Below are 13,884 nucleotides of genomic sequence, written 5' to 3' on the forward strand. Positions count from 1 at the left end.
TTGATCTGAAGCAGTATGTATTCTTTCTAATGAGCTTCCAATGTGCCTAAAATGATGTTGAATTAGACTGAGGATCTATTTCAGACTTTATGTGTGAGATGCTAAATATGTTGTGCTAGTTTAGTCGCCCCCTACCATGCTACAAAGCAGTGTGACTTGTACTCAATTGCAGCTTATGCATTATGACTTATGGTAATTGATTGTGATTATTTATATCTCAACCTTACCTTAAAAGACAGGCAGTCATTCCCTGCTTATCCATTTCATCCTGTTACCTATTTAGCCTTATGTTCGTGTTCTACTGTCTAGAGCTACAAGTGAGGTTTCTGCTTTACATTCTAAAATATTTTGTGTTTATTGCAATTTGCCAATGTGAGTTTTTCAAGAGCCTGATCAGATGTGACACTTTCATTCCACAGTTCATTGACTGTAGTATCCCAGCTAGTGATCACATGTAATCATGTGATTCAGTCTCTGATTTAATTTCATAATGCTCCTGTGAAGTATCTTGTAATTTTATTATAAAAGTGCAGGTTGTTCTGTTATAATGCCCGTTTTGTCAACGTGAATTCACAGTAAAGTGATTTCTCAAGTTAGGGATGCTGTTTCTATAGCGCAAACAATTAAATGCGATTACAGCGCCAACACTTGAAGCGCTGTTTCTAAAGTGTGATTTTTCTGTAACACGGGGTTGCATAAGAACACAACTATCGCATTATAGAAGAACTGACTGGAGCTGTAAACGGTTGCGAACCTCTAACTATTCAATATTGAATTTATGGGGTTACCTGTGTCTGTCAATATAGGCTTTTCTCTGAGGTTGTAGATAGACCCTAAAATGGAAAGAGGGAAGCCAGTATGAATCATACTAGTTTCCTTGACCAGACCATCCAGAGCTAGTGCATGGAAGGGTTTGACAAAATTTGGGATGGGGTGGTGGGGGCAGGGTGCGTACTTCAGGAGGCAAATTTTATTTCCAAAATGGTAGACTAAAAGCTGAAGGTTGAACAAGGCCATAATCTCTAAACAGGTGATGAGAAATTATCTAAACGGGGCAGATTATGCAAAAGATAAACAGGGATTGGATAGGTAACAGTTCACCTGGGTTGGACGTGAAAAGGTTAAACAGGACTTAACACCTGAAGGCTCAGTGGGCTGGACTGCCTTCATGAAGAATTGATGAAAATATTATGCTATTGTACAATGACATTGATTCTTTGAGTTCTACAGTATAATAAATCTTTATTCTATATTCTGACCTTGGTGTGTTGGTCTATTTTCTGCTTATCACAAAGAGATTAAAAGACCTATAAAAGATTAATGGATCTCCTGTGATGACCAAGTTGCAATGTATAAGAGCATCAGTTGTGCTGAGCCAGGAACATTGAGAAGGGTCATTGGCCACTGAAGATGAACAAAATAAAATCAGCGTATTTGTCACTGAGGTGAAAGGTTCATCATAAGCCTATTTTCAACTACGTTTCATTAAAGTTGCAAATAAAAAATCACAAATGCCATTTATATTGGACATATTATAAATGGGTAATTCCTCCATTTATCTTGCATTGGGAACACATTACTGTAAGTAACAAATATTGCATTTACGCATGTAATTTGTTTTATGCACCTAATTTATCACAGGGACACACAGCACGGAAACAGATTCTTCGGTCCAACTCGTCCATTCCGACTAGGTTTCCCAAACTAATCCCATTTGTCTGCATTTGGCCAGTATCTCTTTAAACATTTCCTATTCATGTATCTTTCCAAATGTCTTTTAAATTTAACTGACCTGCATTTATCATTTCCTGTGGCAGTTCATTCCACATACGAACCACCATACGTGTGAAAAAGTTGTCCCTATAAAATTGTCCCCTCTAGTTTTGAATTCCCCACCCTGGTGAAAAGACATTTGCTGTTCATCTTTTCTGTGCCCCTATTGATTTTATAAACCTCGGTAAAGTAACCCTCAGCCCAACACTCAATGAGGGAGTCCAGAGTTAGAGGGCATAGGTTTAGGGTAAAAGAGGAAAAATGCTTCTATTTCACAATGATCCATGTGTTACTGTTTCCTGGAGAGTTATCCTGCTTATATTGTAAGACTAAACCAGTTTCAGCAACTTGTGCTGATTGCTGTTACACATGGCGATTGCTTCAATCATTATTGGTTGCTGTAAATAGTCTACTGCCTTCCTCAAACTCTTTAGCTGACCTCTTGATGTTAGTACTTATTTAGTTATTTACTTAATTTTGCAGGAAAGAACATGGTTCAGGCAGAAGGAAAAAGAAAAAGAGTTAGCTGCAGTTTTACAATGATTTGCTCCCCTGAGATTGAAAGCAGACTCCTCTTCTGGTTGTGGCATAATGGACAAGGCCTAGTAACTTTGGTGGGTGAGGTTGATTTTCAGCGTTACTTGAGATGCAAGAAAGACAGTCACCATCTACAGCTGTTGTTGCAAGTATTGCCATCTCTCTCTCATTGAAGACATCGAAGGGATAACACTGAAACCATGACCAGGAGTAGTAAACATGCTAATTGAAGGATGAATACAGTTGGAATTTAGAATAATTCTGACCAAGTTTGGCATCCTAGTTTCAGAACAATATCAATGTCCTGGGAGACCATGTATAAACAGATTTGCTTTGATGATATAATCAATGGATACTTAGGTATTGGTAACCAAAGCCTCTGCTTTTCCTCATAACAACGGGTAAAATGTGTTATCAAAGTATTCAAAATTTGGAGGACTTTAAGAAAGTGAATGAGGGAAATCATTTCCACTATTCAGTGAGCATGTTACCAAAGGATCTTGATTAATACCAAACAGAGAAAGGAGAGAACTTTTCATACACAGTGTTGGTAGAAAGTGTCCTGCTAGAAACAGTGCTGGGAACAGAATCTAAAATACATCCTAAAAGGAAAGTACCTAAATAATTGGCACCAGGGTTCTGTGCTTAAACAAGGGAGACTACAATAGAATGAGGGAGGACATGACTAAAGTAGATTAAAACCAAAGATTGTATGGTAGGACAGTTGATGAGCAACGGAGGACTTTCAAAGCAATTTTTCACTGTGCTCAGCAAAAGTATACTCCAGTGAGAAGGAAGGAAGCAAAGGGGTAATCTGCCATGGGTGTATAAGGAAATAAGAGAGGCTATCAAATTGAAAGAGATGGCATAGAAAGTAGCCAAAAACAGCATGAAACTAGAAGATTAGGAAAACTTTAAAGTTCAACAGAAAGCCACAAAAAAAGAGCTGTAAAGTAAGATAGAACATGAGAAAAGAAACTAGCACAGAATATAAAGACGAAAGTTTCTATAAATATCTAAAATGAAAAAGACTGGCTAAAGTAAACATTGGTCCTTTAGAGGATGAGAAGGGGCTTTAGTCATGGGATATGGTGAAATGGCTAAGGCATTAAATGGTATTTTATATCAATCTTCACAGTGGAAGACACTAATAACATATTGGTAAAAACAATGACTGCAGATGCTGGAAACCAGATTCTGGATCAGTGGTGCTGGAAGAGCACAGCAGTTCAGGCAAAAGCCTTTCATCAGGAATAAAGACAGTGAGCCTGAAGTGTGGAGAGATAAGCTTGGAGAGGGTGGGGGTGGGGAGAGAGTAGCATAGAGTACAATGGGTGAGTGGGGGAGGGGATGAAGGTGATAGGTCAGGGAGGAGAGGGTAGAGTGGATAGGTGGAAAAGGAGCTAGGCAGGTTGGACAAGTCCGGACAAGTTATGGGGACAGTGCTGAGCTGGAAGTTTGAAACTAGGATGAGGTGGGGGAAGGGGAAATGAGGAAACTGGTGAAATCCACATTGATGCCCTGGGGTTGAAGTGTTCCGAGGTGGAAGATGAGGCGTTCTTCCTCCAGGCGTCTGGTGGTGAGGGAGCGGCGGTAAAAGAGGCCCAGGACCTCCATGTACTCTGCAGAGTGGGAGGGGGAGTTGAAATGTTGGGCCACGGGGCGGTGTGGTTGATTGGTGCGGGTGTCCCGGAGATGTTCCCTAAAGGGCTCTGCTAGGAGGTGTCCAGTCTCCCCAATGTAGAGGAGACCGCATCGGGAGCAATGGATACAATAAATGATATTAGTGGATGTGCAGGTAAAATATTGATGGATGTGGAAGGCTCCTTTAGGGCCTTGGATAGAAGTGAGGGAGGAGGTGTGGGCACAGGTTTTATAGTTCCTGCGGTAGCAGGGGAAAGTGCCAGGATGGGAGTGTGGGTCGTAAGGCGATGTGGACCTGACCAGGTAGTCACAGAGGGAACGGTCTTTGCAGAAGGCGGAAAGGGTGGGGAGGGGAATATATCCCTGGTGGTGGGAATGTCAGTAATTGAGAAAGAGACAAAGGTAGGTGAGGACCTGGAAGCAATCATTATTACAGAAGAGGTAGTGTTGGGCAAACTAATGGAGCTAAGGATAGACAAGTCTCCTGGCTCAGATGGAATGCATCCCTGAGTACGAAAAGAGATGGTGTGAGAAATAACAAGCACATTGGTAGTAATTTTCCAAAATTCGCTGGACTCTGGGGCAATAGCAGCAGATTGGAAAACAGCAAATGAGATACCACTGTTTAAATAGGGAGATAGGCAAAAGATGGAGAATTATAGACCAGTCAGCTTAACCTCTGTAGTGGAGAAGATGCTTGAGTCTATTATTAACGAAGAAATAGAGAGGCATCTTGATAGAAATTGTCCCATTGGGCAGAAGCAGCATAGGTTCATGAAAGGCAGATCATGCTTTACAAATTTTTTGTAATTCTATGAAGACATTACAAACAAGGTAGACAACAGGGACCCAGTGGATGTGGTGTACCTAGATTTCCAAATGGCCTTCAATAATGTGCTGCACAAGAGGCTGCTGCATAAGATAAAGATGCATGGCATTAGGGGTAAAGTATTAGCATGGATAGAGGATTGGTTGACTAACAGGAAGCAAAGATTGGGGATAAATGAGTGCTATTTTGGCTGGCAATCAGTGACTAGTGGTGTGCGTCAGGGATCGGTTTTGGGACCGCAATACTTCACAATTCATTTAGATGATTTGGTGTTGGGAACCACATGTAGTGTGTCAAAGTTTGCAATGAGTGGCAGAGCAAAGTGTGCAGTGGATTGTGAAACTTTGCAGAGGAATATAGATGCACTGCGTGGGCAAAGGTCTGGCAGATGGAATACTATGTGAATAAATGTGAAGTCATCCATTTTGGTGGGAGTAACAGTAAAAAGGATTATTACTTGAATAGTAAAAAGTTGCAGCATGCTGCTATACAGAGGGACCTGGGTGTCCTTGTGCATGAATCTCAGAGGGTTGGTCTGCAGGTACAAGTAATTAGGAAAGGCAAATGGAATTTTGTCCCTCAGTGCCAAAGGGCTTGAGTTTAAAAGCAGGGAGGTTTGTTGCAGCTGCACAGGATGCTGGTGAGGCCACACCTGGAGAACTGTGTGCAGTTTTGGTCTCCTTACTTGAGAAAGGATATACTGGCACTGGAGGGGGTGCAGAGGAGGTTCACTGGGTTGATTCCGGAGTTGAGGGGAATGGCTTATGAGGAGAGACTGAGTAGATTGGGATTATATTCACTGGAATTAAGAAGAATGAGGGGGAATCTTATTGAAACATAAAATTATGAAGGGAATAGGTAAGATAGAAGTAGGGATGATTTTTCAACTAGCAGGTGAAAGTAGGACAAGGGGGCATAGCCTCAAGACTAGAGGGAGCAGATTTAGGACTGAATTGAGAAAGGACTTCTTCATCCAGAGGTTTGTAAAACTATGGAATTCCCTGCCCAGTGAAGCTACTTCAGTAAATGTTTTTAAAGCTAAGGTAGATTTTTTGAACAAAAAATGAATTAATCGATACAGTGAGAGTGTGGGTAAGTGGATCTGAGTCCGTGAAAAGATCAGCCGTGATCTTATTGAATGGTGGAGCAGGCTCGAAGGACCATACGGCTTACTCTTTCTCCTGGTTCTTAAGAATAAAGGAGCTGAATATTATTTAAATGGAGAAAGACTACAGAAAGCTAGAGAACAGAGGGATTTGGAAGTGCTCATTCATCACAAAAGGCTAGCATCCAAATTCAGCAGATAATAGGAACTATGTTTCAATTGAACTGAAGTATGAAAGTAGGGAGATTTTGCTAAAACTATATAAGGCATTAGTCAGAGTCCAGCTGGAATACTGTGAACAGTTTTGATCCTCTCATGTAGGGAATACAGATTGGCATTGGAAGCAGTGTAGAGATGGTTCACTGGGTTGATGCCAGGTATGGAAGGATCGTCTTATGAGGAACGGTTGAGTAGGTTGGACCTATAATTGTTGGAATTTAGCAGATTTACAGGTGACCTTATGAAGCATATAAAATTCTTATGGTCTTGACTGGATAAATGTAGAAACATTGTGGGAGACTTCAGCACCAGAGGGCAAATTCTGAATCAGGGGTCACGCATTTCAGACTGAGATGAGGAGGAGTTCTTTGGAGGGTACTGAATGTGTGGTTTGTCTTTCCTACCGAGAACTGTTGAGGCTGTGTCATTTACATCAAGGTTGAGATAGACAGAATTTTAATCAATAAGGGATCAAGCATTATGGGCGAAGTCAGAAATCATACAGCACCAGGTTATAATCCAGCAGGTTTATTTGAAATCTCAGGTGAAGTGACAAAGGGGCGATGCTCCGAAAGCTTCATGTTGTGTGATTTCTGTCTTTGTCCACCCCAGCCCAACACCGGCACCTCCACATCAAGGATTGTGGGAACATGGCAGGAAAATGGAGATGAGGATTGTCAGATCAGCAATGATCTCATTGAATGGTGGGGCAGGCTTGATGGGTCAAATTGTCCACATTTGCTGCTACATCTTATGGTTTTGTGGTCTATCAATACCTACTAATTTCTGAGAATCCTTGTCACAAAACCAGAAAAAAAAGGATATTCTTCCAAACTTTCAGCAGACAAATATATGGAGACAGTTATGAAACTATGGCTTAGTATAGCTCAATCCGAGTAGGCTGCAAAGTTCACTATGCTACATCTATCTTCAAGCTCTTGGTGCCACCTTAAATAGTACCTCGGGCTAGATGTATTATTCTTGCCATGCAATAAAATTATCAAAAGCATCTTCAAAAGTGAAGACTGATAATCTAAGGTTTACGCATTTAGTACATCTGTCATACCCAGTCATTTGTAAAACATACTCAAACATTTCTCAATTGCTTAATGTCGCCTTTTGTAGTTCTTCGCATATTGTTCTTTGACATGTACAAAACCAAAGAAACATTTATCTTTCTTCAAACTTATTTTTCATTTCTGAGCTTTAATCGCTTGTTTATTTACACACAGATTTTTTCTTTTGTACTACTACTCTGTTTTATTTGAAGATTTATCAATAAAATATTAAGATGGAATCCTAGTCATAAGTTGTTTACACAAAATCAGCAATGTGTGATCATTAGCACAAATTCTGCAATTGGTGAGTGTTTTGTGTGGTTAGCACGTCATCTAAGGGATTCTGGTTAATATGAAATTTCAAATTGATTTTACAGCGGAATTGTTTTCTGAAATATACTGATGCTTGAATTTTTCATGGACTGGAAGGACAATGTGTATGTATGGTTTAGTTCCCTGGCAAATTTTAACCTAATCACACAGTACATACGCTGATAATTAACTTATTTCAAATATTGATTGACACCATCTAGCTTGTGCAAAGCAATAACTTGTTTTGAATGGAAGAACACCATTTCCTGTACTGACCCCCTGTTAACTGATACTGTTCACAGTTTCTTCTTCACAGGAACTTTCTATAGCCCTTTCAAATCTGACATTATCACTCTCACCAGCAAGCCAACCCTTGACACATCTGTCCTTGCAATCCACCACTTCTATCTACAATGTCACTTTTCTCTCCTTTCATATGTTGTCTCCCAACTTTATGCCTGCCTTTACCACAAAGGAATTTCAACCCCTTTGATCAGGGTTTCAACACTGCTCAATACTGAAATGGCCCTCATCAAAATCATAAATGGCATTGTAGCAGACTATGATCGTGGTGAACTGACCTTCCATGACCTATTGATATGGTTGACCATCTCATCTTCCTTCAATAGCTTTCTAATATAGTCCACCCAGATCCAACGCCCAAACCTTGGTTCCATTCTTATCTATCCAACCATAGCCTGAGATCTTCCTGCAATACCTCGCCTATCTGCTCCTATACCACCACCTCTGGTGTCCCCCCCCCCCAAGATTCTATCCTGAGCCATCTCCAATTTCTCATCAATCATCCTGTTCTTTGAACCCGTTATCCAAAACCTCAATACCCAGTCTCTTACGTACACTGTATAGTGCCTGATTTTATCACATCACACTGTCTCTTCACTCTTCATTGTCTCAGATTTATCACATTGCTTGGCTGAGGTCCAGTACTGGTGAGTGAACATGTTCCTACAATTAAATTAAGGGAAGACCAAAGCGATTGGGTTGAATTTAAAAGCGCAGTGTAGACCGCATCCTACAGCCAGAAGATAAAAGGCAATTCCATGGTTTCTAGGGTCTCTGGTGTGTTAAATACCCATGCTAGCTGATAAAATACCTGTGCTTTTAAAGGTTTGGAATCCACAACCAAAAGATTCCAGCCTGTCAGAGGGCTGGCAGTTCATCATTCTCCACAGTGCACAGTTTGGATGTCATGTTACAGCTGGACAAGAGCTGAAAGGTCACATGTGGAGAACTGCACACAATTCTGGTCACTATACTATAGGAAGGATGTTATTGAACTGGAAAGAGTACAAAAAAAAATTTACACTGATGTTAAAGAGACTGGAGCATTTGAGAGATAAGGAGTGGTTAGATAGGCTGGGAGTTCCTTTCCTGAAACATTGGAGGCTGAGGGGTAACATAATAAAGATTGATAAGACCATGAGGGGCATGGATATGCTGAATACCAAGGTCTTTTCCCCAGAGTAGGGGAGCCCAAAACTGGAAGGCATAGATTTAACGTGAGAGGGGAAAAATTTCAAAACGACCTGAAGAGCAATTTTTTCACTCAGAGGGAACGTATATGGAATGAGCTGCCAGAGGAAATAGTAGAGGTGAATACAATTACAATATTTAAAAGACAATAGGACAGGTACATGGATAGGAAAAGTTTAGAGGGATATGGGCCAAATGCAGGCAAATAGGACTAGTTCAATTGAGGAAACCTGGTTAGCATAGAGAAGTTGGGCTAAAGAGTCTGTTTCAGTGCTGTATGACTCTAGGTCTACAGCAAAGAAAAAGATCCTTCAGCCCACTGGTCAAAAAGAAACACTTAGCTATTTGAATTCCATTTTCCAGCACATGGCCCGTAGCCTTCTAAGCTTTGGTATCGCACATCACATCTAAATACTTCCTAAACATTGAGGTTTATATCTGCAAGACTCTTCCAGACAGTAAGTTCCAGATTCCCTCCACTTTTTGGTGAAAAACCTTCTTGCATCGTCTCTAAATTTTTAGCCACTTGCCTTAAATCCTTGTCATTGATCCCTCCATCAAGAGGATGAGTTCTTCCTGTCTATCATATCTATGCTGTTCCTAATTTTATACACCTCAATCATTTCCACATTCACTCTTCTCTATTCCAATGAAAACAACTCTATTTGTGCCATCTCTCTTCATAACCAGACTCTTTCAGCCCAGGCAACATCCTGGTACATCTTATTTGTCCAATCCCTCCAGTGCTACTCCGGACTCAAAACATTAACTTTGATTTCTCTTTACAGATGCTGCCAGATCTGCTGAGCTTTTCCAGCAACTACTGCTTTTTGTTCCTCCAGTGCTAATGCGTGTTTCCTGTAGTGTGGATTCTAGAATTGCATAGAACATTCTAGTTGTGGCCTAACCAACATTTTATACAAGTCCAACGTAACTTCCCTGTTTTTAAACCCCATGTCTTGGCTAATTAAGGGAACTATACCATAATCTGTCTTTATACCTTCTTACCCACTTTATCCAGCTGTCCTGCTACCTTAAGGAATCAGTGGTCATGCACATCAAGGTCCTTGGTGCTTCCCAAATCTGACCCTTCATCATGTATTCCCTTGCCTTGTTTTTCCTGCCCAAGTGCATCACCTCATACATATTTAGATTGGGTTCCATTTGCCCATCTGACCAGACCATCTATATCCTCCTGCAATCTGAGGCTACCTTCCTCACTACTTACCACTGCACCAATTTTCATATCATCACAAACTTATTGATGAACCCTCTTGCGTTCAAGTCGAAATTGTTTATATATGTGTGCATGTATGTATACCTGTATACATAAACGCAAGCGCGTGCATATACACACACACACACACACAACAAACAACAAGTGCCTCAACACTGATCCTTAGATCCCATGAGCTTTTAGCTTCACTATCAGTTTCCTGTTTGGAACCACTGTAGGAAACTCTGGCATCGCAGCAGCAGCAATAGGAGCCTGGAAAGGAGGTGAATGAGCAAACTGGTGCAACAGAGGGGAGGTGCTTTATGGGTCTGGAGCTGAGCATGGAAAATAATGGGAAGTTATATACTCTGGTGGCCTGCTAACAGTGGGACACTCTGTAGGGCAAAGAATTCCTGATTATAACTGACCCTTATACACTTTCCCCCACCCCACCCACAGGCTTCCCACATGGTGTGGGTTCTTTCAGAATATTGGTAGCACGCAAGATGAGGCCCTTTAATGGATTTTAATTAGAAGGGTTTCATTGACCCGTGGACGGGTAAGTTGAACTTGATCTTACATGTCTTTGATTTAAGAATATTCAGGGAGGTGATGGATTCTACACCTACATAAGCAGCCTAGCCCTTTAGGGCTGTTGTGGCACAGTGGTATTGTCCCTACCTCTGGACCAAGATTTGTTGCTTCAAATTCCACCTGCTCCAGGTGTGTGTCATGACATCACCGAACAGGCTGAATAAAAATATCAGTACAGTCCTGTCTCCTGGTACATAATCACCACCATTTCCATTCTCAAACCACTATACCCTTTTGTTTGGTTGAACGTAACTCTGCAAGTTGCTGGTAAAATCTATGTATTATAATTCAATTATTATTTAGGTTATAGGGAGTTAGATGCCAATTCAGGATGCAGCAAGCTAAGTACTGATATCTCATCACTCAATAACAACTGAGATTTAAGTCATAGAGATGTACAGCATGGAAACAGACCCTTCGGTCTAACCCGTCCATGCCAACCAGATATTCCAACCCAATCTATTCCCACCTTCCAGCACCTGGCCCGTATAACTCCAAACCCTTGCTATTCGTATACCAATCCAAATGCCTCTTAAATGTTGCAATTGTACTAGCCTCCACCCTTCCTCTGGCAGTGATACATGAATTCAAACAGCAAAGGCAGAGTCAGTTTCTTTCTCTCTCTCTCTCCTGCGCTGACCTCACCATGTGCTTCCTTTGTCTGTACTTCTCCCTTTTCAAACTGCTGTTGTTTTGACATTTTTTTTCCAACGCAACAGCAGATAAAACAGTAATTGCTGCTCCTGGAATTCGAGGAAATCACCTCCAAAACCTAAAATACCTCAAAAAAGGAACAGCTGTTACAGCCAGAAATTTTTCCTGTCCTCCATCTTGGATTACCCAGAATCCATTTTTTTTGGAGTTATAAATATTCTTCGGGGAGTTACTGTGGCCATGGAAGGAGCAGTGCTGAGAATCCATGGCCAGCAAAATGCAAAAGGAGTTCTGTGTAATAATATAGTGGATAGTCATAGAAATAAAAGGAAAACTCTTTCTCAGGCCTGAAGTACATCTAAAGAACAACCAATGGTAATTCTCATTTGTTCTTCAACTTGGTGCGGAACTGGAAGGATGCATATTGGCCCTTCACCCAGCTATAGACAACCAGCATTTCCACTGTCATCCTCCAGGCTAATGTTCAGCTAGTTAACCTTAACTAATTCCGCTGCTTTTCTTGCCTTCATTACAATTTATAAGCATTTAAATTTGACGTGCAAGGAAAGACTGGCTGTTTGACCGTGACTATTCCTGTCCCCTAGATAAATTGTCAGCAACAGACTGAATGGATGGGGTGGAATCAAAGGGTGGGGAGGTGGGAGAAGGACCACAGCTGAGACTTATCCTGATCCTGATCCGTGATTAGGAAGAGGAAGCTGAGCTGACTTTTCTTTCCCCAAACTTGGGTAAGGAGGCAAGTTGCAGCACCTTAATCCATGGGTGCTATCAGCTAATTCAAACCAGAGACCAGGAATTAAACCTGAGCCAGTTATAGTTTCAATGAGGTTTTTTCAACTGTTGTAGTCATTTGGAGAAAAGTACAGGAATCCCAAAACATTGATCCACAAAGTCAATATTTGAAATAAGTTAGTTATCAACTTGTGTTTTGTTTGAATGAATTGGAATTTAGCAGGCAGAGAGGACAAGGTAAGTACAAAGCTTTCCTTAATGATTGAATAAAAGATTAAACTAGACCAATTTATCAAACGATCCTAATTGGAAAACGATTTCAGTGTTTCACTAAATACAGTGGTTTTGATTATTTCAGTTACAAATATTTAAGCAAATAAAAATCTCTTTGAGCAGAGCTGAGGTGTACTCTTCTGACTGCCCTTTCTATTATGGAGGGATTTTTTCAACAATTATCTCTTTCAGCATTAAATTGGGACGCTCACCCAGTTCCTTCTGTAAAGAGGGAATCTCAACATTAAAGAAGCAGTCACAAAATATTTGAATCCACGCTTCACCCATTTTGATAGTTTTAACAATTTTTATTGTGACTGTATTGACAGTGTGATTGAGATATCAGTTTTAGTGTGATTCGAGGCAGTTCTATTTATCCTGCCATTCTGACAGTATGTGTGTTAATCCCTTTCACTTGCATACCTGAATTATCAATTCCATTGTATCACTTTCCCCACCATTCAAACATTTAAAACAAAAGAGCCAAAAATAATTTGAAACTGGGGTAGCACTGTGGCTCAGTGTTTATCACTGCTGCCTCACAGCACCAGGAACTTGGGTTCAAATCCAACCTTGCTTGATTGTCTGTGTGAAGTTTGCACATTCTCCCCATGTCTATGTAGGTTTCCTTTGGGTGCTCCAATTTCTTCCCACAGTCCAAAAATGTTCAGGTTAAGTGAATTAGCCATGCTAAATTGTCTATAGTGTCCAAACTAGGTGGATTAGCCTTGAGAAATGCAGAGTTACAGGGCTTGGGTTTGGATGGGATGCTCTTCGGAGGGATGGTGTGGACTCGATGGGCTGAGTGGCCCTGTTTCCACACCGTACGGACTCTATGCGGCAATCAGAAGTTTTTGTTCTGCTACAAGTGGCACGTAGGTAACTATGTGAGCTTGCAAGTGGCAATATTGTGAACCCATTTTAAGTTGGATTCTAAGGTTCTCTTAAAATGCTTCACATATTTGATTTAAGGTTAAGTATGACCCGATGAGAAATGCTGACACTTTCAATCATAAATCTTAATTGATGTCTGGGGAAGTGATATGTAGAGAATTATAAAAAGTGCAGATCAGGAAGAACTTGCATTTATATTGCATCTTCCACATCTTTATATCTGAGATGTTCATATATTGCCTCTTATTAGAACGTAGTAGATTCGAGCCAACAACTTTTGTTGTCACGGTTGACAGTAGTGCTGTGTTTCAGAGCAGACCTTAAACCCAAGCTGTGACTGCCCTCCCAAGTGGTTGCCCAAGAATCCATGACAGTATTTCAAAGATGAATTGGGGCGTTCTTGCCAATAACCTGACCTTAAAGCTAAATGTGCCATAGTGTTACCATACCATAGGGCTGCTCGACTGTTAGAGAGTGATAACTGATGGTGGTTTAACCTGAGGGCCAAGCAAGGGATAAGGTGGAGGAG

Source organism: Hemiscyllium ocellatum, chromosome 13 (assembly GCF_020745735.1).
Source record: "Hemiscyllium ocellatum isolate sHemOce1 chromosome 13, sHemOce1.pat.X.cur, whole genome shotgun sequence".
Lineage (NCBI taxonomy): Eukaryota > Metazoa > Chordata > Chondrichthyes > Orectolobiformes > Hemiscylliidae > Hemiscyllium > Hemiscyllium ocellatum.